This window comes from Triturus cristatus, chromosome 8, assembly GCF_964204655.1.
Source record: "Triturus cristatus chromosome 8, aTriCri1.1, whole genome shotgun sequence".
NCBI lineage: Eukaryota > Metazoa > Chordata > Amphibia > Caudata > Salamandridae > Triturus > Triturus cristatus.
In genome coordinates, this window is record NC_140591.1 from 713617491 (window position 1) to 713641992 (window position 24502).

The following is a 24502-nucleotide window of genomic DNA, read 5'->3' on the forward strand; positions in this document are numbered from 1 at the left end:
TCCTCGATAGTGTGCTGACGCGCAAGGACCCCGTGGAGACGCCGCAGATTCAGGGCGGTGTTCCTGTTGGGCATGAAGCCAGATTGATCCGGATGAATTATGGTGGCAAGATATACCTGTAACCTGGTGGCCAACACTTTTGCCAAAATCTTTGCTTCCGCATTGATCAAGGAGATCGGCCTGTAGGAGGTATACTCGTGCTGGGGTTTTTGGGGTTTGTGGCTAGTCACTATCGTGGCCAACCTCTGGTCCCGCGGCAGGGCCCCCCTCTCCAGGCTGTCCGTGTGCATATTCAACAAGTGGGGCACAATCTGCGGCGCTGCCTTTTTATAAAATTCCACAGGCAGCCATTCGGCCCCATTGCTTTCCCCGAGTGTAGCGCAGCGATTGCTGCTGTAAGCTCCTCAGGGGTCAGGTCATTTTCTAGGGCAGCCACTGCCGTAGGGGCCAGGGCCGGCATATGTATGTCCCAGAGGAAGGCCAAGTTGTCGTCCACGGTATTCGTGGCTTTCGGGGTATAAATTCCGCGAAAGTGCAACGCAAATGCCTCCGCTATCTGCTGCGGCTCTGTCGTAGACTCGCCGTCAGCCAGCTGGATCTGCGCCACCCATCTACCGGCCCGTTCCCTGCGATCTAGCCATGCTAACAATTTACCCGCTTTATCGCCCAATTCGTAGACAGTGTGTCGAGTGTCTTTGAGCCTGGTGTGCGCCATCCCCAGACATATGATTTATATTCCTGCTGCGCCAGATGCATCTGATGCGTTGTGTGTTCATCGATCTGCAGCGCATGCGCGGCTTCCGCCCGTGACACCTTCTGTTCCAGCCCCTCAAACTCCTTTTTCTGGGATGTTTTGTGATCAGCTACTAGCGAGATAGCCTGCCCCCTTAGGACCGTTTTATAGGCCTCCCACAACGTCGTCGGGGATGAAACCGTGTTTTTGTTTTCTGCAAAGTATTGTTTCGTTGTCAAGAGAAGCCCTTTGGCGATTTTCGGGACCTTGAGATACCCAGGAGACAGTGGGAAGACCCTACGCCCCCGAGGGGCCACCGCTGTGTACGTGAGGAGGACAGGAGAGTGATCAGATATGCCTCTAGGGAGGTGCGTCACCTCCGCACCCCCTCCCGTCCCGGACGCTAGTGTCAAAATAGTCCAGTCGAGAAAGGCTGTTGTGTACCCCGGAGTGGAATGTATACTGTCTATGAGCGGGGTGTCGAAGTCTCCATACATCTACTAGCCCAAGCGCCTCTGTGAACTCCTGCAACTGAAGGCTGGCCGCATTGGGCCCTCTAGAGGGCTGCCTATCTAGGGACGTGTCCATGGTGGCATTGAAGTCGCCCCCTATTATTAAGTCGCCATGTGGAAGGGAGAGGAGGAACTCTCCCAGCGCACGCAAAGCGGTTTGATGCAATGTGGGAGGGATGTAGACTGCCACTATGTTGTATGTCTCCCCTTCCCATTGGCAGGTGATTGCCGCAAAACATCCCTGGTCGTCTTTCCGGGAGTCAGTGACTATCAGCTGGAAGCGCTTGTTCACCAATATCCCCACTCCCCACGAACCCTTGGTGAAGTCGGAATGTACTACCATTTTGTATCCCCATCTATCTAGGGCTTTGCTGGTCGAGCCTGTCAAATGCAATTCTTGGAGCAGTGCAACTGCCGGACCTCTGCGCTTGATATACTGCAGTACCAGCCCACGTTTAATTTTATCGCCCAGCCCATTGACATTCCAGGACAGCACCGCGAGGCGGGCGCCAGGGGAATCTGTACACTTACACCTGATTCAGCCATTGGGGTCCACCATCACAACCCCTCCGCCCCCTACCCGCCCAAGGTACATGTCGCCCTAATCGCTGCAGCGCTGTGGGTGCCATACAGTAGAGTCCTGTGCGTCACAACAACACTTCCAAGTAAACCAATAGTAACTTTTGGAAACTGTGCCCTCCACGCCACCCCCCTCCCTGCTTCCCTGCCCGGCGGATTTTGAACTACCCGCCACCCCAACTCAGCAGAGTGCTTGATTCCCATAACTGTATACTTGCGTAGGGGGGAAAGAGTCTCTACATGCCGCTCCGCCATCGCCGAGCCATAACACGATTCATTGCAAGAGTCTGAGAGTCCAAAAATCCATGAGTCTTATATAACTAGGGCCCCAGTATTATAATCTGACCAGAGAACAGTCTTATCAAAGTGACCATCAAAATTGGTCCAACAAGAAAATTCTCACTTTCCCAGAGTCTTCTGACTCTGATGGAGATATAGGAGCAGGGCCATCCAGAAATACCAACTATAGGAGACCCCCAAACGATAATTTCAACAGAGGAAATCGTTTTTTAGGGAACAGACAGGGCGCTCCACGAACGAGGTTCAGGAACCAAACAAGAGGTCAATACCAACACCAGGACCACCAGTACCCATATTCAGAAAACCAACAACACTTTCTTCAGACTCAGAGAAACCAATATTGGCGGGAATGAATACTCCCTCTACTAGTGATTTAATACCCATCTTTAATCTATCAAGCACCCCGATTGACCCACAGGCCCTTGATGTATTATCGCGTGGACTATCCTTTGTTCCAAGTACGGGACTCAATAAATTTGAGTTCCAACGGGATATTCAATCATTTTTTAGGAAAATCCGACGTAATCAATTCTTTGAAAATCATCATCGACCTCAGATTATTAATAGATCAGGACTTCGTCCTGATTCCTGTTTTACTCCCACTCTTGAGGAAGTGGGCCCAGAGGTTGGTATTTTTGAAAGGGTTGTCACAACCAAAATTAATGACATTATGAAGTTTGTCCCCAAGCCCATATATAACCTCAATTATGAGGAATATATGGCCCTCAAAAATCTCTCTACTAATAAGACCATCACCATCAAACCTTGTGATAAAGGTGGGGGGATTGTGGCACTTAACAGCTCTGACTACCAACAACAAATTGAGAATTTGCTCGGTATTCCTGAACATTATCTTAAGGTCATCTCGTATCCCAGTAAAAGAATTAAAGAAGACATTTTGTGTATTACACAAGGAGCATTGGATAGAGGCTCTATCTGCCAACAAGAGTTTGACTACCTTAATCGACCCTACTCTACTATTCCAATCCTGTATGGGGTACCTAAAACCCATAAAAGTACCACACAACCACCTTTAGACCTATAGTTTCGACTATTGGATCTATAACAGAACCTTTGTCCAAATATGTGGATAAGTTTCTGAGACCTCTAGTGAGTGGACTTTGAGGATACATCAAAGATACTGGCCACCTTATTAGCATTATTGAAGACTTCCATTTAATCATCATACAGACATTTTGGTATCTTTGGAATCCAGTGATAATAACATCGAAGATAAATTGTTTATACTTGAATGTCTGAGTATTGTCCTGCAAGAAAATTACTTTGAATTCAATAAAGCCATCTTTAAACAAATTCAAGGTGTAAGCATGGGTGCAGCTTGTGCCCCAAATGTAGCTAACATCTATATGGGGCAGTTTGAATCTCGATTTATTTTTAACGAGATTGCACCTTTTGCTGAAAACATATTGCACTGGCATCGCTTTATTGATGACATCTTTTTTATATGAGCGGGCCAGAAGAACAATTGGTTAAATTTTGCTTATGGCTTAATCTTTGTGATTCCAACCTTAAATTCAGCCCCAATACCAGTAAATTGAAGATTGAATTTCTTGACATCTGGATTCAGGTTGTTGACGGTATTATAGTGGTGTCCCTTTATACTAAACCGACAGCTAGGAACACCCTCCTACAGTACCAAAGTTTCCATCCCCGCAGTCAGAAAGACAGTATCCCCATCAGTCAATTTCTACGACTGCGGAGGAACTGTACCAATCTCAGAAACTTTGAGATACATGCAGAGGTGCTTAGGAATAAACTCACCAGACGAGGATATCCCCATAGGCTCGTTAAAGATTCCTATAAAACGGCCAAATATTTCAACAGGGATGCCCTTTTCGAAAATAAACCCATTAAAGAGAACAACCAACTGATTTGTGTCACTAGACACTCTAGCTTGAATAACAAATTGCGAAATGTTATTTGTTCACAATGGCACATCCTCAATTCGGGAATACATTCTAATCCTCTGCCCCGACCTCTGTTCGCCTTCCGTAGAAACAGAAATTTGCGAAACATCTTGGTCAGATCTAACTTTGGTGAGGCCAAACCCCCCAGTCAGAGAGCCATCATGGGTACCTCTCCGGTGAAAGGTAACCATAAATGTGGGAACTGCCATGCCTGCAGTTCAGCCTTGGTTTCGACGGAACTTGTTTGGGATAAACAGAAATTCCAACTTGAAGAAATGACCAACTGTAGATCAGCCAATGTCATCTACCTTCTTTTATGTCCCTGCAATAAGGGATATGTTGGCGAAACAGGTAGAGAATTTAGGATTTGCTTTAGTGAACATAAGTCAGCGATTAAAAACAAACGAAGAGGGGCTCCTCTTGTTCAACATTGGCTAGATCAACAACATCTTGACACTAAGCTCAAATGGACTATTTAAAAAAAAAGTCCATAACCCCATAGACAATAACATCAATGGTTTTAGGGGCAAAAGAGAAGTTTTCTGGATTTACACTCTCAGGACCTCAGGCACTGGCCTGAATGAATATTGCCCTTGGCAAAATGCCCTACTGTGATTCTCTGTTTTTCGCGGCCATCCTAGCTCCTTTTGGGAATCATATACGCTTGGATCGACTATCTTTGTACTTTATGATCACTCTGATTGGTATTTGTCATCTTATGGGTGCTATGTCCATGCTTGAACCTATACATCCATCCATTGGTGCCGTACTTATGTTTTACACTTATTTCTCTCCTCCTGGGCCTTTACCCTTCCATTTCTAAGGTTCTGATACATATTTCTTTTTTATTGCTATAAAAAATCCTTTTTTTTTTCCTTGTGATGTATCCGGGTAGTCTTTTTTCTCTGTCCATTCCCCTCCTGTGGAATTCTTCAGAGTGGTCTTTTTATTCTGTGCCCACCTAGTTCACTTGATTTTCGATAATAACAGAAAATAATAGAGACAACTCTGTTACACAATATGCGTCTATTTTGTATCGATTCTCGATATTAAATACTCTCGCCCACATCTAAGATGGCGCCTGCCTAAATACGCACTCTAGTGGTTCGCTGCCGAGACCTTCCGCCTTTCAGGTGACTCCAATTTCTTCCCGTACTTAAACCCTCGAATATTATAGGCAGCCATTGCCCCTCCACGCACTACTGGTACCTGCAGGCGAGATTTGTTCTTATTCACTAGGTGAGTGTTTTCGGTGATAGAATTTAGAAATAGGCTTTGAATTATTTCTATTTTTCAGAATCTGTTACTTTACTCCTTGGTTCTTTTTCTGTTTCTTTGTTTTCAGTCTACTACAGCCGAATCACCGAACCGATAACCCGGCAGTTAACCTAGCGTAGCCACGTCCATTTCAGCAATATCAAACCAGTAAGTTAGTTTCCTTGTCAATTGGTTCCGTTTTATTTTTTGAATTCTAGCCATCTGTAACCACACGCAAGCCTTATGAGCCCTCACATATATCAATTTCTTACACATTAGGGCATGCCCAGTTGAGGATCACTTTACACATCTTGATGCTCATCAATATCGTTTACTTTATGCCTGCCTCTGCCTTATATTTAAGTAAGTTCATTTGTTTGACCATTATACTCCATATCTTTATCTGCTCTGACCTGGAATTGTAGAGTTATATGTGGTTTTTAATTTTGCACAGTGTCATTCTACTCTGGACTCACTATTCAGTGACTGAGGTTACGCGCTTACATTTTGGACATTTCCTACATTACTTAACAGTAGTGACCTGGCTTTCTAATAAGTAGGTACTTTGTCTGTAAAAAATATCTGTTCTATACTACGCTCTACTGATTTTGAATATAGTTATTTCTTTTATCTTTTGGTTTAGACTTTGGAGGCATGCTGATAAAATTGTATTTTATTGACTTTTACATCTTTATTTTGAGGGTGAAGCACTTCCCCATTTTCCTTTCACGATTTCGGTGTTCTCTTTCCTGGTTGTGGCTAGCTCCAATAGATATAATTCTTACTTGCTGCTGAATATTTACATATATGTTTCTGTTCCTCATTATCGTCCACAGATTATAGCCAGTTGTTAAATTGCGTTACTAAGAAGCCCTACAACCTTGCAGCCGGCATTTATATTGTATGTTGAAGGAAGTTTGGATTTCATTCATGATTAATTCATCACTGGGATTTTCTGCGCCCTGACGAAGGACTTGTTTGGACTTCGGTCCTTTCCGAAACGCGCGTCGGCGCTCACTTTGTGTACATAAGGAAGCAAATGACTCCTTTTGTTATGTACAGTTTTTTACATGTCAATGTATATTTTTTTGATATTGTTTGATGTACTTTGTCTTCTCTCTTCTTCCTTATCTTTTTTGTTATTGTGTACTGTTGAATGTTTCCGCTGTCTAGGTATGTTTTGTGAAGTATAATTCTGTATATCATGCTGTTAGGGCCTCTTTAATGACAGGCTTATTTGCTGTTCATGTTATTTTAGGTTATTGTCTGAATTGAATATATTCTTGTATATTTTTCTATATTTATATCATTGAATAAATCAAAATGAAAATATTTTCTGTGGTCTAATGAGGTTCACTTATGATTCTTTGGATGTATCACCTATTATAAATTAAATATGGAGAGTTTCTGTTGTTTATTATTATTGATTGTTTCCCCTGCCTTTTTCCCCCTTGTAATTTACTCTCAGGGGCCCTCTTCTGTTCAGGTCTATGCTTCGTATGGTCCCCAGATATTCTTTGTTCTGCATCGTGTTGGTATGAATGCATTGAAATTATTGGATTGAGTGTAACAATATGATAGATTGGTGCACCTCTCTGTGAGTGTGGGAACTGGTCCTCTCATCATCCATCTCATGGCTAGTCTTCTTTTTGCTAGTAATATGCCCACTGCTATCAGATTCCCAGTGCCTTTAGGTAATGCCTTAACGTAATCAAGAAGGGCCACTAGTGGTGTCTTGGGTATATGAGTCTCCGCCATATCCTGTAATGCACCTATAACGTCAGCCCAATATTTGTGAAGTGCTGGGCAGTCCCATGCCAGATGTGTAAAATTTGCCTCTGCCGCTCATCGTCTATCACAGTTGTCATCTTCTCTCAAACCATATTTGTGTAACCTTGCCGGTGTAAAGTACACTCTCTGTAAGAATTTGAAATGTACGAGGTGGTGTCTGCCATTCTGTGATACCTTTTTTGTGCTAGTACAGCAGTACTTCCATTGCTCATCTGTTATATCTACCCCCAACTCGTTTCGCCATTCCTGTAGAACCTTTTCATGTGTAGGATTTTTATCTGATCTAATGAGTACGTATAGCATTGATATGGTACTCTGCGGCGAGCGTGTCTGTGATAGATATGTCAACACTGCAGATTCCAGTGGCTCCTGCATATTATCTCCCAGCATTTCCCGGAGTGAGTGCCTCGCCCTGTGAAAATGATATCTCTCAAGTTGGGTAGCTACCTCCAATTTGCCATACACTTGGTCCAATTTCTTAACCAGCCGCCAAAGAAAAGTAGGCTCCGATATTTCTGATTTTTAACTTATGCATTGCTTGAATGAATGCCTTGTCTCTTTGGTTCCTCATCCACTCACACCACTCTATAGGCAGTTTTGTGGAATATAACAATCCGGTCTTCTACAGTCTTGCCGCTCTATGAAAGTGATATTGTGTAGTTCCTACAGGGTCTATGACATGTTATTTTCTGATTGCTACTCCCATAAAATATTGCGGCAGTGTCATCGGGCTCACTCCTTCTCTTTCCATGTGTAGGTGCGGGGCGTGTGGGGTCCATGGATCCAATGAAGTGCATGCATTTGTTGCGCTGCACAGTAGTATATTTCAAGATCTGGTGCATTTAGCCCCCCTTCTGAATAATATTTAGTCAGTATCTCGCATTGCACTCGCGGATGCTTTCCGGCCCATGCAAGCCTAATCATTTAGGCGCGTAATGTGTGGAAAAATGTCTTTGGTGAGGGAATTGGAATGTTTACAAAATAAAACAAGTCTTGATAGAACAATCCTCTTCATGAGTGATATATGCCCCAATAACAACAGCAGTAGTCTGATCCATTTCTCAATTGAATCCGAAAGTTTCTGTATATCACATCCATAATTCTTCTGAGCCACCAACTCGGGGCCTGTATGAATCTGCACGCCTGCAAGTATCGTATAGGATCTGAATTCCACATTATTGGATATTCCGCCTGGTATGGAGTTGCTCTTTTAATCAAGGGGTACACTAAAGATTTGCTCCAGTTTATTCTGAAGCTGGAATGATAACCAAATTGTTCCACCTCCTGTTAGATAGGAGTTAAATTACGTTCAGGATTAGGCACATATAGTAAAGTATCATCTGCAAACGCACATATAATTTGCGTGTATTGAGAGAACCGTAATCCGTGGTGACTGTGATATTCCCTTAGGGCAGAAGCCAGCGGTTCGGTTGTTAGGGCATACAATAGGGGAGAGAGCGGGCATCTCTATCTAGTACCTCTGGTGATATTTATTAGGAGTGAGAACAGCCCGTTCGCGTGTATCCGCGCGGTAGGTTCAGCATATAATACCATGACAAGTTGAATGAACACTTCCCCGGCCCCGATACACCTAAGTGCAGCCAACAAAAAACCCCACTCCACCGAATCAAAAGCCTTTTTGGTATCTAAGAATACGACCGGCCCGGGACAAATCCTTATTGTTCTGGAGCGACAACTAAGGGAAGCAGGGGAGCAAGTCTATTTGCTAACACCTTTGCATATATTTTCCTATCAGTATTCAGCAAAGACAGCGATCTATATGATGAACACTGTTTAGCTGGCTTACCTGGCTTTAACAATATGATTATTATTGCTTCTCTCATAGTTGGGGGCATTACACCATCACTGGCCATTTCTTCAAATAGGTTTACCAGGTGCGGTATTAGTTGGTCCTGGAATTTCTTATAAAAAGCTACTGTAGCCAGGAGCTTTCTGACTGGGCATATCTTTAAGCGCAGCGACAATCTCAGTTGGGCGCAGGGGGGCTAACAGGGAGAGCATCAATCAGCCAGCTCATTGTATTATACGCTAGGTATTCTTCTGCTGTTTCCTCTGTGCTCGCGGGGCAAGAAGTATAGAGTTCTGTATAATATTCGCAAAAACTATCCGCAATTTCCGCGCTGTGGATCAGAGCTCCTTGGCCATCTATTATTTCAATTACTTAGTTTGCGCCTTTTGCTGGTCGAGTCAGTGCTGCCAGTGTGGCGCTGGGTCTTTTCCCCTCCCCATATACCCTAGCAGTGGCATATTTGGCCAAGTGATTCACCTCTGCTAATACTTCCTCATTATATTCATCTAACTTGCGTCTAATGAGGCCCAGCACCTCCGGAGTGGAGACTTTCAGCGCAGCCTTCTCAAGGTCAGCTATTTCAGCTTCCAGTTTTTGTAATCTTCTCCTGATGGAGCGAAGCACTCCCGAATGTTTGGATATGACCACTCCACGGATATAGACCTTAAATGCTTCCCAAATGGTGGCCATCTTAGGGACACTGCCAATGTTAGTACTAAATTAGTGATCTTTTTCATGAGATATTTCTTCCCTAAACACTGTATCTAGCAGCGAATACTGTGGGAAATGCCACATCCGGGCCCTGCTTGTTAACTTGTTGAGTTTTATCTGTAATCTAACAGGGGAGTGATCTGAAAACATACGGGCTAAGTGTTTGCACTCTGTTATGTGCGGGATTAGCTCACGGGTCACATACCAGTAGTCAATGCGCGCATGTATATCGCCAAAGCACTCCTTTGGTCTTGAACCCCCATACACCCAGTTCTGGCTAAATCTGGCCAAGATAATGGGCCAAATATGTTGAATCCAGACAATCTCTTATCACCTATGTTCTTCAAAGGGGGCTCTAGCGGACATTTTATCATAGTACAACAGTCAGAGACTTAAAACGGTCCTAGACAAGGAGGTAACTGTGAACTTCAGGGGTGTGCAATTCCTGATGCCTCGGACATATTCTTTGTGGTCAAGGAGAAAAACTTTCATGTTTATTTTGTTCACTGGGCAAATAGTTCCAATGACCTGCAACACAAACCCTTTGGCTGCCAATTTACAGTGTCTAGCTTGGTTACGGGTAAGAGAATTGTCTACTGCTAAAGGCAAGACATACATTGATATGGGCCTTTACTAGTATGGCAAGTCCTCTAAGGCAGTGATTTGAGCTGTAATCTCAGTTTACGCTACTGACAGTGGTTCAGAGATCAAAGAGGTTTGTTAAACTTAAAAATATTGGGCCTGATTATGATGGCGGACTGACTTCTGTCGGTCCGCCATCGTCTCGGGGATGGGGACCGCCCGCCTATTACGCGGCGGTCTCACACATGCAATTACAATGCAGCCACCACCACAGCGGCCGCAAAAGGCATTTTTTCCATTGCAGCAGGGTGCTGCTGGCTGCAGCACCAGCCGCAATGGAAAAAAGGCAGGTTTCACTTTTCCCTGCACTTCGTTGCAGGCACCACGCGGTGCTTGACACATGGTGCAGGGAAATGTAGGGGGCACCTAGTGCAAAAACAAACTGCCCCTTCACAAGGGGGGCCCGCAACAGACCCTCTAAGGCCATCCCCGCCAGCCTTTCCATGGCGGCTGAACAGCCATGCAAAGGCTGGTGGTGAGCCAGCATCGAAATCTCACCTGCGGTGCCTAGCACCACCGGCATGTATTACATGCTGAGGGTCTCCGAAGCACCGGCGGGCTCAAGGAGCCCGTCAGATACATGGCGGTTGATGTTTCTGACCGCCACAGGACCGCCCGCCATCATAATATGACGGGCAGAAAATAGCCTCAAGATGGCGGTGTCAGTGTGGGGTTCACCACCATCGTAATGACCCCTATTGTACCCATAATGCTCACAGAATGCTTCTTGATTATTTGCTAACACATGCAGAAGAATGAGAGGAAGACTTGTTATTTTAAAAATAAAATGTACCCAAATATTATTTGCTGTTTGATAAAAAACAGACTGAAGTTACACACAGATTTGCTAAACTATCATGCAGATATAAAGGCAACTTTGAATACCTTTTATCTAAGGCAGTGATTCTTAACCTTGGGTTGCCAAAGCCTACTCAAAGGGTTTGCCACTGTTTAAAAAATTAAATACCATGAGCAGATTATTAAAGTGTATAAATTCTTAAAAAGAAAGATTTAAAACATTAAAGCACTGTAAATGTTAAGAAATTTGTAACTGGAGACTGAACATTAAGTTGATATCCTCATCTTTAACTGTGGGAACAGTGCAAATACGGCAGATGGATTTTACTACGATTGATTTGCGCCCTTAAATGATGTGCTGGCATGTTCCGACAAAAAGAGAGCATGCATTAGGAGCAAAAAAGACTAAGGGCCTGATTTAGATCTTGTGTCGAGCAGATTTAGATGTTCCCATTTTGCTGGCGGTATCTTGGCGGCGCTGTCCAGACGGAGTGGGACCATGGTGGTGTGGAAACAAGTGCTACTCATCATTATCTTACTACACAAATATGTTCTGAATGTGTCTTAATGTTTATGTAGGTAATGTATTATGGCCCTTTTTGGTATATATTGCATGCAAGACAAAACAACATACACACAACATTTACTGCACACCCATAGGCGCCACAAGCATAACACCCACAAGCACCACAACTACGGTATTTTTGGTGTCACTATAGGTGTGTTCATTTTACTTTGATGAGTAGGAAAATGAACACTACTTCATGACATCCAAGGGAGATATTGCATGCAAGAGCAAAATAGAAGTACACAAGGCTACAGAGATTGTCAATACACCATACATAGGAGAGTTGTGCAAGTATCTTACCTTAGATCTGAGTAAGAAATAAGTCTTCTGGCGGCATGGTTGAGTCAGTGCAGCAAAGGAGAAACCTGGACGATGGGGTACAAGATGGAAACGGAAGCAGTGAGCAGGAAAAAGGTCAGTTTTTACCTCATTTCCTCCTGTTCTGCCGAGTCGAAATAGGAGGTATTCCCGTAAAGTTGCCACAGCGGGAAGGCACATCGTAATCGGGACGGCTCGAATGTGGGACGGAGCCCCGCCGACAGCCACTTCTTCCTATTCCGCTGTCGATGCGGTTGAGAATTCCTGGTGGAGTCGGTGGGTCATTGCAGCAGCCAACATCTAAAGACGGCGGGTAGAGTGCCAAGTCGGCGGCTGGGAAGACCGTCTAAAAAGCAACAGGGGAACCTGATCCGGCAAGATCTAAATAAAGCCCAAAGTTATATGTTTGAGTGCAGTATACCGTTTAGTCTTTTAGAAATAAAACTACATTTTGAAATAAAAAAATGTAAAAATTATTTCACGTATATTTCTGTTTTTTAATGAGATATTTTTGAAAATACTTTTTGATGTGTACTTCGGTCAGTACTTATGTGTTTTGTGGGCTGATGTTCAAATCATAGGAATTGCTTAGGTGGTCGTCCCCAGCTTTCAGAAGTAATTTAACGTGGGTCTACAGAAGTTAAAAGGTTAAGATTGTCAAGAAGTATTGAAGTAAGGCATCATTTATTAAAACTCAATCAATGCATGTGATTATCTTGGAACAGTTTTGGAGACTCAATGTAAAACCAGTAGGAGCGACGTTATGGGCAACATATAAAAAAAGTAAATCAAGGGCCCCATTCTTAAAGTCATGAAAGTGCACCCGCTGTTCTCTGACCTTGCTTTGGTGCAGATTTATTGCTTACAGAAATCATACTTTTTAAATTGAGTTCAAAAGACGAAAATTAAATGTTAATATAATAAATATTTCAGAATAAGTAAATATACAATGCAAAATACCCAGCATTCTTTTATATAAACAAACACTTTCCTGTCACCTATAAAATATTTTGACATCATAAGAAAGTATAAATAAACATTTAACATTGCCCACAAAAAAATTCATAAATAAATAAATTATGATAACAATTTCACAGCTGAAGTCCTGGTCAGTGAAATGATAATCCCAAAAATACATTCCCCTTAAAAAATTCATAAAAAAGACCTAAAAAATGCAACAATCAACACGAAAAAATAGAACATCCAGCAAAACTGCAGTAATCTGGAGAATTATTACAAAGCCTGAGAAACAAAAATAAACACCTTTGGTTCAAAAACACCAGCTCTTTTTCCTTGAAAAAACTAAAATGCATATATGCATCTATATTAAAAATAAACCCCGATGGCCCAAAAAATAAAACGTGTAAGGAAAAAACATAAAACCACCAAAAAGCACTTATAAAAAAGCACAGTAAAAAAAGCTTTAAAATCAATGTTAAACATATAGGGCCCAATTAGGATAACGTGGCTGTCTGCCTGAAAGCCCGTCGGGGCATCGTCGGATCATGATTCCTACAATAGGAACGGTGCCTGCAGAGGCACCGACATAGGGATTATGATGTCCCTTTCCCTCCACCTTTACATGGTGCCCGGCACACGGTACATGGATGTTTGCAAAATGCCTTTTTCTATTGTGGCTTGTGCCATGGACCTTTTCTGGGCTGCAGCACAAGCCACAATGGAAAAAGGCATTTTCCCAACCGCCTATACGGCGGTCGCATTGTAATTTGGCAGGTGAAACTGCTGACTACATGTCGAGCGGTTCCACTCCCGTGGCGATAGTGGTCAGACGCTCGTCCAACTTCCATCGTAATTAGGCCCATAGAACTCACATATAAAATACAAATAAACAAAACATATATTGCATATCACAGTAAGGATTACCACAATACCATAAACTAACACATATTACCCTAAAGAAAATACACTAAAACAACATCCAATAACAAAGACTGGCCTGACTAAAGCTAAACACCTCCTTGTACCACTAAACCCTTAGAAAATGTGTTTAATGTAGCCTTACCTCTTCTGGAGACTAGCAACAGGAAACTGTGACTGCAAACTCCGCAAACAGCCCACAAAGATGAAGAAAGACCACAAAATCTAAGAAACTAGGGGGAAATACTTTTCAGTATATTATAATATTTGAAAAATGTAAATATTGTAAAAGGTTACGTTTAATAAAAATTACTGTATACCACGTTTACAGTTTTTTATAACTTGCACTGAAAATGTATGTACATTACAACTATATCATATGTGTAATGGTAATTATTCAGAAGTTAAAAAATGAATTTTTCTTGAAAATAAAAAAATCACAAAAACGTGTAATTATTGAAAAATAATGCACAGTTAAAATGGTATGAATTAAAGCAGATGTTTCGAAAATGTGTATAACAGAAAAATCTAAAAAGATGACATTACAAAAACTAAATTAATAAACAAACAATTCATACTATAAATTACTGTAATTTTTCTAGGGCTAAAATAAGAAATGCAAACACATGCTAACATTTTATGGGTATACCATTTTCTATTCCCATTAAAATCTAAGCCACTTACTACTCCCACTACAAACTTAACCACATCGGGTAATGTGCATTTTGGGGATCAGATTTTTTTGAGGGGGGCATATTTACTATTCACACATTAACACATTTAGATGGTGTTGGTCTTTGGAGCATTTCAGAATTACTAATCCAGCAACCCCAAACTTAATCATATCGGGGTATGTGTTGGAATTTGAGAGTGGGTCAGATTTACTTTTCACTCTCAATCTTTAACCACAGTGAGGGAAGTGTTGAACTTTGAGTTGTTCAAATTTACTATTCTTATTCCACACTTAATCACTTTGTTGAAAAGTCAGACTATGAGGGGGGTCAAATATTTCCACTCCACACTTAGGGGCGCCAATTCCGATCCGGGTCGGAAAGCACTCCGACCGAGTCGGATCCGGAGTGTTTTCCGACCGAGCCGGACCCCTACAGTCCGACCGAGCGATGTATGATGCGCACGTATACTGTCGGACTCGGTTTGGTCGGACTCCCATAGAAGTCAATGGGAGCCAGTTGTACGACGCGTACATGCTCTCCCATTGACTTAATGGGTACGTCTCGAACAAGTGCGCCCCCTACAGTGGGTACGCGTCGGTGCCATCCGCACCGTACATGCCTGTGTTGGGGAGACCCATAGGTCTCCCCCTGTGTCCGAGTCGTAGGGCTGCGGGTGTTAGGGGGTCCGACGCGGACCCCCGAAGTTCGACTCCGGGAGCTTTTGCGAGCCGGACACTCCGGCTCGCACAGGCTGTCCGACACGTGCTTCGTACTGGCTCGGTTGTAAATCGCATCCATTGCACGCCACGGTTAGCTTCCAAGCGAGACGTATGGAGCGATTTGGACCCGGAAACGACTCGGTCGGTTAATCTCACGTAGCTCGCATCGTACTTGCTCGCATGTACAGCTGTACGAGTTGGCCGGAAAACACGCGTACGGCTCGTAGTTTTTCCGTCCGAATCGCGTTCGGTACCCTTCCGACCCGGATCGGAATCGGCCCCTACTTTGGGACTTTTTGTTGGAGTGGGGTTCAGATTCAATGCTCCACTCCAATCTTAACCACATTGGGGAAAGTGCTCAACCTTTAGGGTGAAAAACAATTTCTCACGCAAGAATGTAAAAGACATTACTCACAAAATACTACATTACAGAAATGTATTTTAATTACCTCAAAAACAAAATCCATTTATGACACAAATAAGAATTAAGGTAAATTGGGAGTAGTACCCCAAAAAATTAAAAGATATTTCATGTAACTTTATAATTTACGAGGGTGATGAATTAAAAAAAAGGTGTTTAATTTAGAAAAGTTGTATAAAAATAAAACATTAACAATATTCACCGTTTTAAAATGAAATTACATATATTTTTTACTTTAAAAAAACACAAATTAGAAAAGTTCCAAAAATGTAATAAAACATTAAAAATATAAATGTCAATTTTAAAAAATAAATCAGAAATAGCAATTACAGAAAACCTTTAAAAAGTAATATACAGAAAAACAAATCATTACCTTTTAAAACTAAATGGATGGTTTAACGAAATACAAATATTAAAATAAAATTTAAATAAAAAAGTTTCAATTTTGTATAAATAAAAATAAAACATATAAATATAAAAACTTTAAACACATTATTCTAAATTCCTAAAGAATTTGAAGAAAAAAAAGTTGCACAGCAACAATTAAGCATAACAAACAAATGCAATGTAATCTTCTAATTTACTCTCCAACTTATTCCCCTATAAAACCAACATCCCGGTCCTAAAATTATCATACTAAACAAACGCACACATTTAAGTAAAAACAATCTATGAATACAAAAATAACATACACAAGATGCATGTTAAAAACAATGTAAATTGCAACAATATAACACATTATTTTTACCAACAATATAAACAATTAATAAATAGTTGTGACATCACAATATTTAAGACAAAATATTTGTCCCTCACAATATTCTTTCCATAATATTTTGTCAGAACACCTTGCACTCTAGCAGCATAGACAGAATTTTGGAACTTGTCCTCGGCTGTTGCCATAATTTGTTAGAAAGATATGCATTTGGTGCACAGATAGGCTGTGATGAACCCTGGTAGATTGTGACTGACAAAAAGAAGACCAATGAAGAATTCTTCAGGCCTGCAACCCTACTGCAAAAAAGAGTCACATAGATGCGGTGAAGGTATCCCTGGCTTTAGGTGAGACCCTACATGCTGACTTGAATCAAAAAGACACTAAAGAAATTTACCTCTACAATTTCCTCACACCAGCTGATGCCGCCCTCCACTACCCGCTCACTGTATGGGAACAACTCACCACACAGAGCACCAGAGCCATCATAAACTTGATCCACTCAAGAGCACCCATGGACACCTGCGCCCACCATTTCTTTAACCTTGGTAGGAAGGAAATCATTGGCAAAAGCACATTCATCCCCATGGCCACCTTCCCTGATGGATGGAAATGCAGAGGTCAGGCCCCTCTTCAAGAAACCTGCCGCCGACCCCAGCGAACTTAAGAGCTATCGCCCTATCTCTTTGCTCCCACTCCTCGCCAAAGTCCTCGAAGGCCATCAACCAGCAACTCCCCAAACACCTGGATAGAAACAACCTGCTGGACACCTCCCAATCTTGTTTCTGCACCAACCACAGCATCAAGACCACACTGAAGGCAGCCACCAATGACATCAGAAGCCTCCTCGACCTGGGGGAAACAGTGGCCCTGATCCTCCCCAACCTCTCAGAGCGCTCAACACTGTATCCCACTACACACTAATCAAGAGACTCCACCATATGAGAATCCAGGGAGACACCCTCAATTGGATCACATACTTTTACACAGGATGAACACAAAGAATCCACCTACCACCCTTGACTTCAGAACCCAAGAGCACCATCTCCGGTGTCCCTCAAGGTTCATCCCTCACCCCCACCCTGTTCAGCACTTACAAGATGCCCCTTGCCGACACTGTCGTAACCCATGACTTTAACATCATAACTTTCGCAGATGACACCCAGCTCATCCTCCCACTCTCAGAAGACCCCGCCACCACTAGGACCAGCTTCACAGTTCCATGTTGAATGTCGCCGACTGGATGAAGATTAACAGCCTGAATCTCAACACGAACAAGAAAGAAGTGCTGAATGTATGGAACAACACCTCCCTGTAGTACAACACCTGGAGGCCCACCAAACTTGGACCCCCCACCCACACTGACAGACCACACCCGCAACCTTGGCATCATCCTGAACAGTAAACTCTCCATGAAAAACCAGATCAGTGCAGTCTCCTCTGCCTGCTTCCATACCCTTCACCTGCTCCGAAAGATCTTCAGATGACTCCCTGTCAGCATCATAAAAAACGTCACTCAATCTCTTGTCACCAGCCGGTTGCACTATGGCAACTCGCTCTATGCGGGGATCAACACCCTACTCCTGAAGAGACTCCAGACAAAACAGAACTCAACGGCCAGACTAATCCTCAACCTTCCCAAATGGACCCACATCACTCGCCATCTCAGGAACCCCCACTGGCTTCCAATCCAGAAAAGATGCCAATTCAAGATGCTGGCACACGCCCAGATGTCCAAGACATTCACAAGGTATAAAATACTTCTGGATAGCAAGATAAAATGGCCAGTTGGGTGCTGGATGGTCTCTGTTGGCCTCCTGGGAAGCTCAAGGTGGATTTTCAGGTGAATGCTTTCTGGATATTATCCATAAGGTGATTTAGCCTGTTCGAACACAGCCACTTTGTCGGAGTTGCAAGGTTAGATCGATTGTTTCCAACATGAATTTTCCACCTTGTTGGAACTCTCTAAATTGTCGATGGGCTCACTAATAAAGATAGTACACATTCATCTGTTTATTTCCTCTACTGATGAAATCAATGCTAGTGTAGGGATAGTTTTATTCTGATTATCGTGCTTAGTATAATGCATCACTCAAGGACGTGCCGGAACACCCAGTCTCGTTATAGCATTTTCGATTATTTACTGGGTAGGCTGAACATGGAGCTTGAAGCACTTTTTGTTTTAGTTACTGTACAACTGGAAGTTGCCCTTCACACCCTGATTTGGTGTTTCTTTAACAGATTTGTCAGGGGAAGATGGCACTCTATAGTTACCAAATTTATTTTTGTAAGAACTGACTATACCCTTTAGAAGTCATACCTCTTTTTTTTGTTGCATGGTCGTAATTTTAACAAGGCTTCAAAAACTCTAAACTCTTCTTCAGCCAGTGTACTTTTCTTTTTTTAGAAACATATTTTATTGTGTCAATTGTTACATACCATTCGGCTCTCTCTATCTCAGGAAGCCGTCGACATATATCAGGCCACAATGTATTGAAATTGACATCTCATTTGCTATATTGGTATATAAAACAAGTATAAAGCAATAAACTTCCCATTGTAAACCCCCTCCCCATTGTGCAGCAAGCGACTCATGATCTTTCTTAAGCTACCCAACCACCTCATAGAAGCCACTTAATGACTCTTCACACAGCCCTTTGTCCCGCATCCTCCGATATCCATATCAAAGCGTCATTCCCCCCTTGGCCCATTGGCTCCAACCATAGGCCCCGGTAATCAGCCAATATCTTCCAAATTTTCGCATGTTTCTGCGGGCACCCCCTAGCCTTGAACAATGGTTTCTCTATGCCCATACAAAAGTCCAGCCCCTTTTTCCAAGTAGATAGTTTCGGTGCGGCCGTTGCCTTCCACTTTTTTGCAATGTCCCTCTTGGCTAAGGTAAGCCCTAACAATAAGAGGTGGCGTTTATACAGGTTTCCCCCAATTCCCTCCATAATGTGTAGTGTACTTAATCTCGGTGATACAGGGATATCCAAGCCCAGTACCTCCGCTAAGCATGCCCTGACCCCCTCCCAAAAAGCAGTAAGTACCGGACAATGCCATAAAGGAGCTCTCCTCGTGACTACATCACAGGCACCTAGGTGGCGCCATCAGTCCCTCCTTCCAAAGTCTCTGCCTTTTATAATAGACCCGGTGCAGGTACTTGAACTGTATTAGGCGCAACTGAGTGGCTATCGCCGCACCATGCGGAGAAGCCAATGCCTCCGTCTAATCGTCTCCATCTAGCTGGCCCAAGTCCAGCGTCCATGCCTCTCTCAATGTATCCAGCATGGTGGGGCTGTGCGTCACCAGAGACTTAAATGTTGGCTGATGTATGTTCTCCTAGTTCCCCCATAAATACCTTTGCGTAAATTGGACTGTATTCAAGGAGGGCGTCTACCTCGGCGATACTGGGGGATGATGCACCACGTTTTATCTTATCTAATGCCTCCCCTACATTCCAACTGACAAACCGGAGTCTGTCCCCTTGGGCTGGTGATCTATGTTCCTGAGTCGCCATTAGCGGTCTGATTACATATGTGAAGGTGGGCAGCAACAACGCTTTGGGCAGCCGTGAGAAGAAAGGTCGTTGCAGCACATAAAACAGTTAACCCTTTCCCAACTCCCCCCTATCCCCAGCCCTACATGTCATAACTGATGAAGTACCTGTCGCAGTCGGCATGAGGAGCGGGCCCCAATGGGAGCCCGCCAAACTTCCCAGCCAATGATTCCCCAATATCCATCCCACAAGCATCAGGCGTTCCCTTTGACTATATACAGTCCAGTTATGGTACTAGCCCCATTTCATGTGTCCACACCCTCAGAATTTGCTCAATCCATGACCCCTTCCAATGTCACTACATGGCCTCCGTCTCTACTAGGGGTGCCAAGGCTTTTCTCTTAATGCACTGTGTGATTTGGAGCACCGGTGCGATCTCGATCTGTTGTCTCATTTTCTCTTTGGCTTTAATTGCTTGTTGATTGCATCTCTTGAGGATGAGTCCGATTCCTGACGGGACGGCGTGTTGAGCCGGATTTTGACGGTTTCATCTGTCCATGCAAAGACGTCCTCCGGTGACTCGAAGAATAGTGTGCGGGACTGGTACACCACTCTCAACCTAGCTGGATAGAGAAGGGCATAGGGGAACTTCATATCCCATAGGCGGGATCTTGACTGCCATGAAAGATTGTCTCCTCTGTTGTACCAGCCTTGTGTAGTCAGGGAAAATAAGTATGTTACTGGATGCATACATGAGGGACCCCTTTAGTCTAACTTGTTTCAATATCACATCCCGGTCGTGATAATTCAAGATCTTCGCAATAACAGGTCTAGGCCTTGCACCCGGAGGTGGCTTTTGAATTAGCGCCCTGTGTGCCCTTTTTATTATGAAACAGAGAGAGAACACATCCGGTGGAAGCCAGTCCGTGAGCCACTTAGTTAAAAACAGCTCCATGTTTCTGCCCTCGCACCCTTCAGGGAAGCCCACAAAACACAGGTTGTTTCTTCGGGCCCTGCCTTCTGCCTCCTCGACCCGGGATGCCAGGCCTCTCGTCAAGTTTTCTAGGGTTGTCACTGTCTTTTGTAAAGTGGTGACTGTGTCCTCAACTCCGGCGATCCTTGTCTTGGTTTCAGTAATGCACTCCACAGCATTGTGCAGGTCCTGTCTGATAAGCATTATATTTAATGCCGCATTGTCTGGCATGGCCCCTGATGCACTGTCCTGATCCGGTGTTGACGTCCCAGTGCCTGTGTATCGATCCAATGTACTTTGCTTGGAAGCCCCCCAGACACCTTGTCCTTTGTCATGGCGCGATATTGTCGTGGGTAGCTGCACCTGGCTCTGACCGCTAGAGATCCCACTTCACTACTTCTTGCTCGATGGGGTCCCACGCTGGCTACAAATCTGTCGCGGGTGGCCTCGGGCTGGAAGTGGGGGCTCCACCTCACAACCTGCGCTGGGACCTAACCAGCCGCTTCCGTGAGCGGTCGCCACCCGCCCCTAGCCCTCCAGTGTGTGCCCCACTCACCGCTTTATTTCAGGCCCGGATTCTTCGGTGCATGGGCCCCATCCAGATTGCAGTCCGTTACCAGCTGAGCAGTGATCACCTTATGGATGAGGCACATCTGCTGGGCCTTGGGTACTCGCCAGACTCAATGCGGCCAGTATTGCTACTGTTCTTGGCCCTATTGGTCCCACCACCCAGGACGTCAGGCCTCAAGTAGTGCCCACCGGTTATTGGCTGCCCTCTGCCTGGCTACTGGCTCCTAGGCCCTCTTGCCGTCGTTCCCCAGGTCTCAAGTCTGGGGGTCCCCTGCCTCCCTCCTCACAAGGCGCGGCCTCCCGGTGCTCCATCTCCCTGTTCCCGCGATACCGTCAGCCGCTGATAGTCGGGCCCCCTTGCTACTCCTTCTGCCAGACGTCTCTTACCGGCCGCTTCTCTGCTGTGCCAGCCACTCTGTTTGGGCTGGCTCCATTGCCGGGCTTTCCCTGTGGGTCTGTCAATAGTCTGGCACAGCTACAATGCAATGTTCTTCTACACAGCCCCAACCGCTGGGCCTCCACTGCGCCACTCGCGTTTGACTGCCGCTGCCCAGTGCGTCTCCGCTCGTAGGCTTCCGGCCGCTTTGAGTGCGCTCGGCCGCGTCTCAGCGGACTCACCCCCTCTCTGCGCGGTTCGCCTGCTCACTCGCCTCCGGCGCCTCCCTTAAGTTGCGCGGCAATGTCAGGAGGGGCCACGCTATCTTAATAAGGCCGATGGGGTAGGATTAATACAGGATATTTTTGTGGGGTGTGGGAGCTCGCCTAAAGCGCATCCGCCATGTTGGACTGCTAGTCCACGCCCCCAGCCAGTGTACTTTTAGTAATGAAATTTGAGCACCTTCTTTTTGTAATGGTCACAATATTTCTAAGCTCTTTGATTTGTCCTTCTACAATGTAATCCGTTATTTGGATATCATCTGCATGAGACAAAAAATGGTTTCAGAGGTTTGAGCATGAAAAATGGAGAAAAGTATTGAATTCACTACTGCTATTTATGTATCCAAATGGAAATTGTTGTCAGGAGCACTAATGTTTTGGAAGTCCACTATCCCATTTTACTAATATTTATCAGTATCCACTTGATAAATTAACTGCTTAAGGTGTTAACCCTTCAAGGTGCGGTTAACTTTGGGTGATATATTAAACCATCTGTCCTCATACATACACTATCTTGTTTTATTTGTGAACGTAATCAAATAGTCTCTATCTTCATTTGAGATTTAGCACAAATAATGATTGAATTATTGAAGGTACTGTTTACTGCCATGGCGATTCAGCAACATTTACATTTTTGATGATTTATGAAAGTGATTCTAGGGATTCCTTGGGTATTCTGTATTGTGTTAAAATACTGATTCTACGTTGGTATCAGTGTAGATTATTTCACCTAAAAAATCACAAACAAAAGATTCTTTGGAAAAAATAAATTAGAAATGTAAAAACAAACAGACGTCTGCTTTCAGTAAGTGTTCCTCTGCCATTTCTGTAAACCCAATTTAAAAGTCTGTTTTAATAAGGTGGATAAATGATCAAATTTACCTGCAGCGATTTCTCTAAGACAGTATGTATTTCAGCTAGTGGTGCAAAAATGTATTCATGTTTCCTAAATTCACACGTGAAATCTATTAATGTAAACTGATATAAAGGTTATGTCCTCCAATTTATAAGGATATAGAGATTGAAAAAATCCCCCAAGAAAACTTGACATTTCTTCAGGTATAATCCATCCTTCATTTGACATAATTATATGGTAAGCCTTCCTTACTGGAAATCATCACATCATGGTTCAGATTGTCACTATCAAGGGCTAAACCACTAAAAGCAAATGTTCTATTTGTCTGTTTAGCCAGGGTTTCCTAATTAGTATTTATATTGGTTATGGGTCAATTTTTACATTATCTTATCGCCCACAAAATATGTGGAAGTGTTTTCGTTACCACAGTAATTAACATAATAATACAGCTAACCATGGCAAAAGAAGTCTCATGGTTGGTTTAGATGATTTACCCGTCTATCTCTAATGGGGCAGACGTTTATTATTGAATCCTTCCTTAATCAGCACATTTGCATAAATAAAATTCCATTTGTGGTGAAATGCCATTAGGACATGCCTTTCATATGAAAATTAATATTGTGGTCTAGTTCATGATGTTCTATTCTGGTGCGAACTGTGTTTTTGCAAGATTGTTTCATTGATGCTGAATTACTTAATTCTTGGGCAAAGCTTGTATTCTGATTCATACACAATTCAACTGGGGAAGTCGATTTATTATCCTCATTCAGTTTAACAAGCACAACGTCACCTATTGTTTGAATTGTAGATACTTATAGTGCTAACTGCTCCTGATGAGGCATACAAGTGCTTTGCGTTAGTTTCTAGTGCACATTGTAAGTATTGCAGTAAGTAGTATGTTATGCAACTTAATTAGAGTTGATATACAAATCCGTTGCATGAAGCTTATAAACTAGAGGAAAGTTAATTCATTGTTATTGAAGCAGATGCTTTGGTTATGTACAGATCCACATTCATAATTGTGTCTCTCTGATTAAAGAGAATGGAGGTCATACAGTATAGAATGAGTATTATACTACTACTTGGTTGTCCTAGTACAGTGTTATCAGATGTCTGTACTGTTGATAGACGATACGGTTATATGCATTTTGCTTCATGCTTTTAAAAAATATATAATTCTTTATTCAGATTTTCAAATATTTACAGTCAGCAATTGCCAATGTCCCATGACAGGTGCATACAGTAGAGAAGAATATCATAGATACCATGGTCAAAAAAAGAAATCAGACAAACAAAAGCACATACATGAATAAAGGAACAGCTGCAGAAAGAGGGGAACTATCTCCAATTCGAATATGGTACCTTACCTTACAGCACATACACCAGAACTCTGCTAGGTCTAAGCTCCTACCCATTAGCACCACCTCATCCATATGCCAACACACCAACTCTGCTCTTGTGCAACCAGACCCCCTCACAGCCGGGCACACACTTAGGGCCTTGCAGCCTACCATGAAGCCTCCACATGTACCTCTATGGATGATGTTAACTAAGTATATGAGCACTTCTCCAGGAAGACCTAGTACCAGCCCA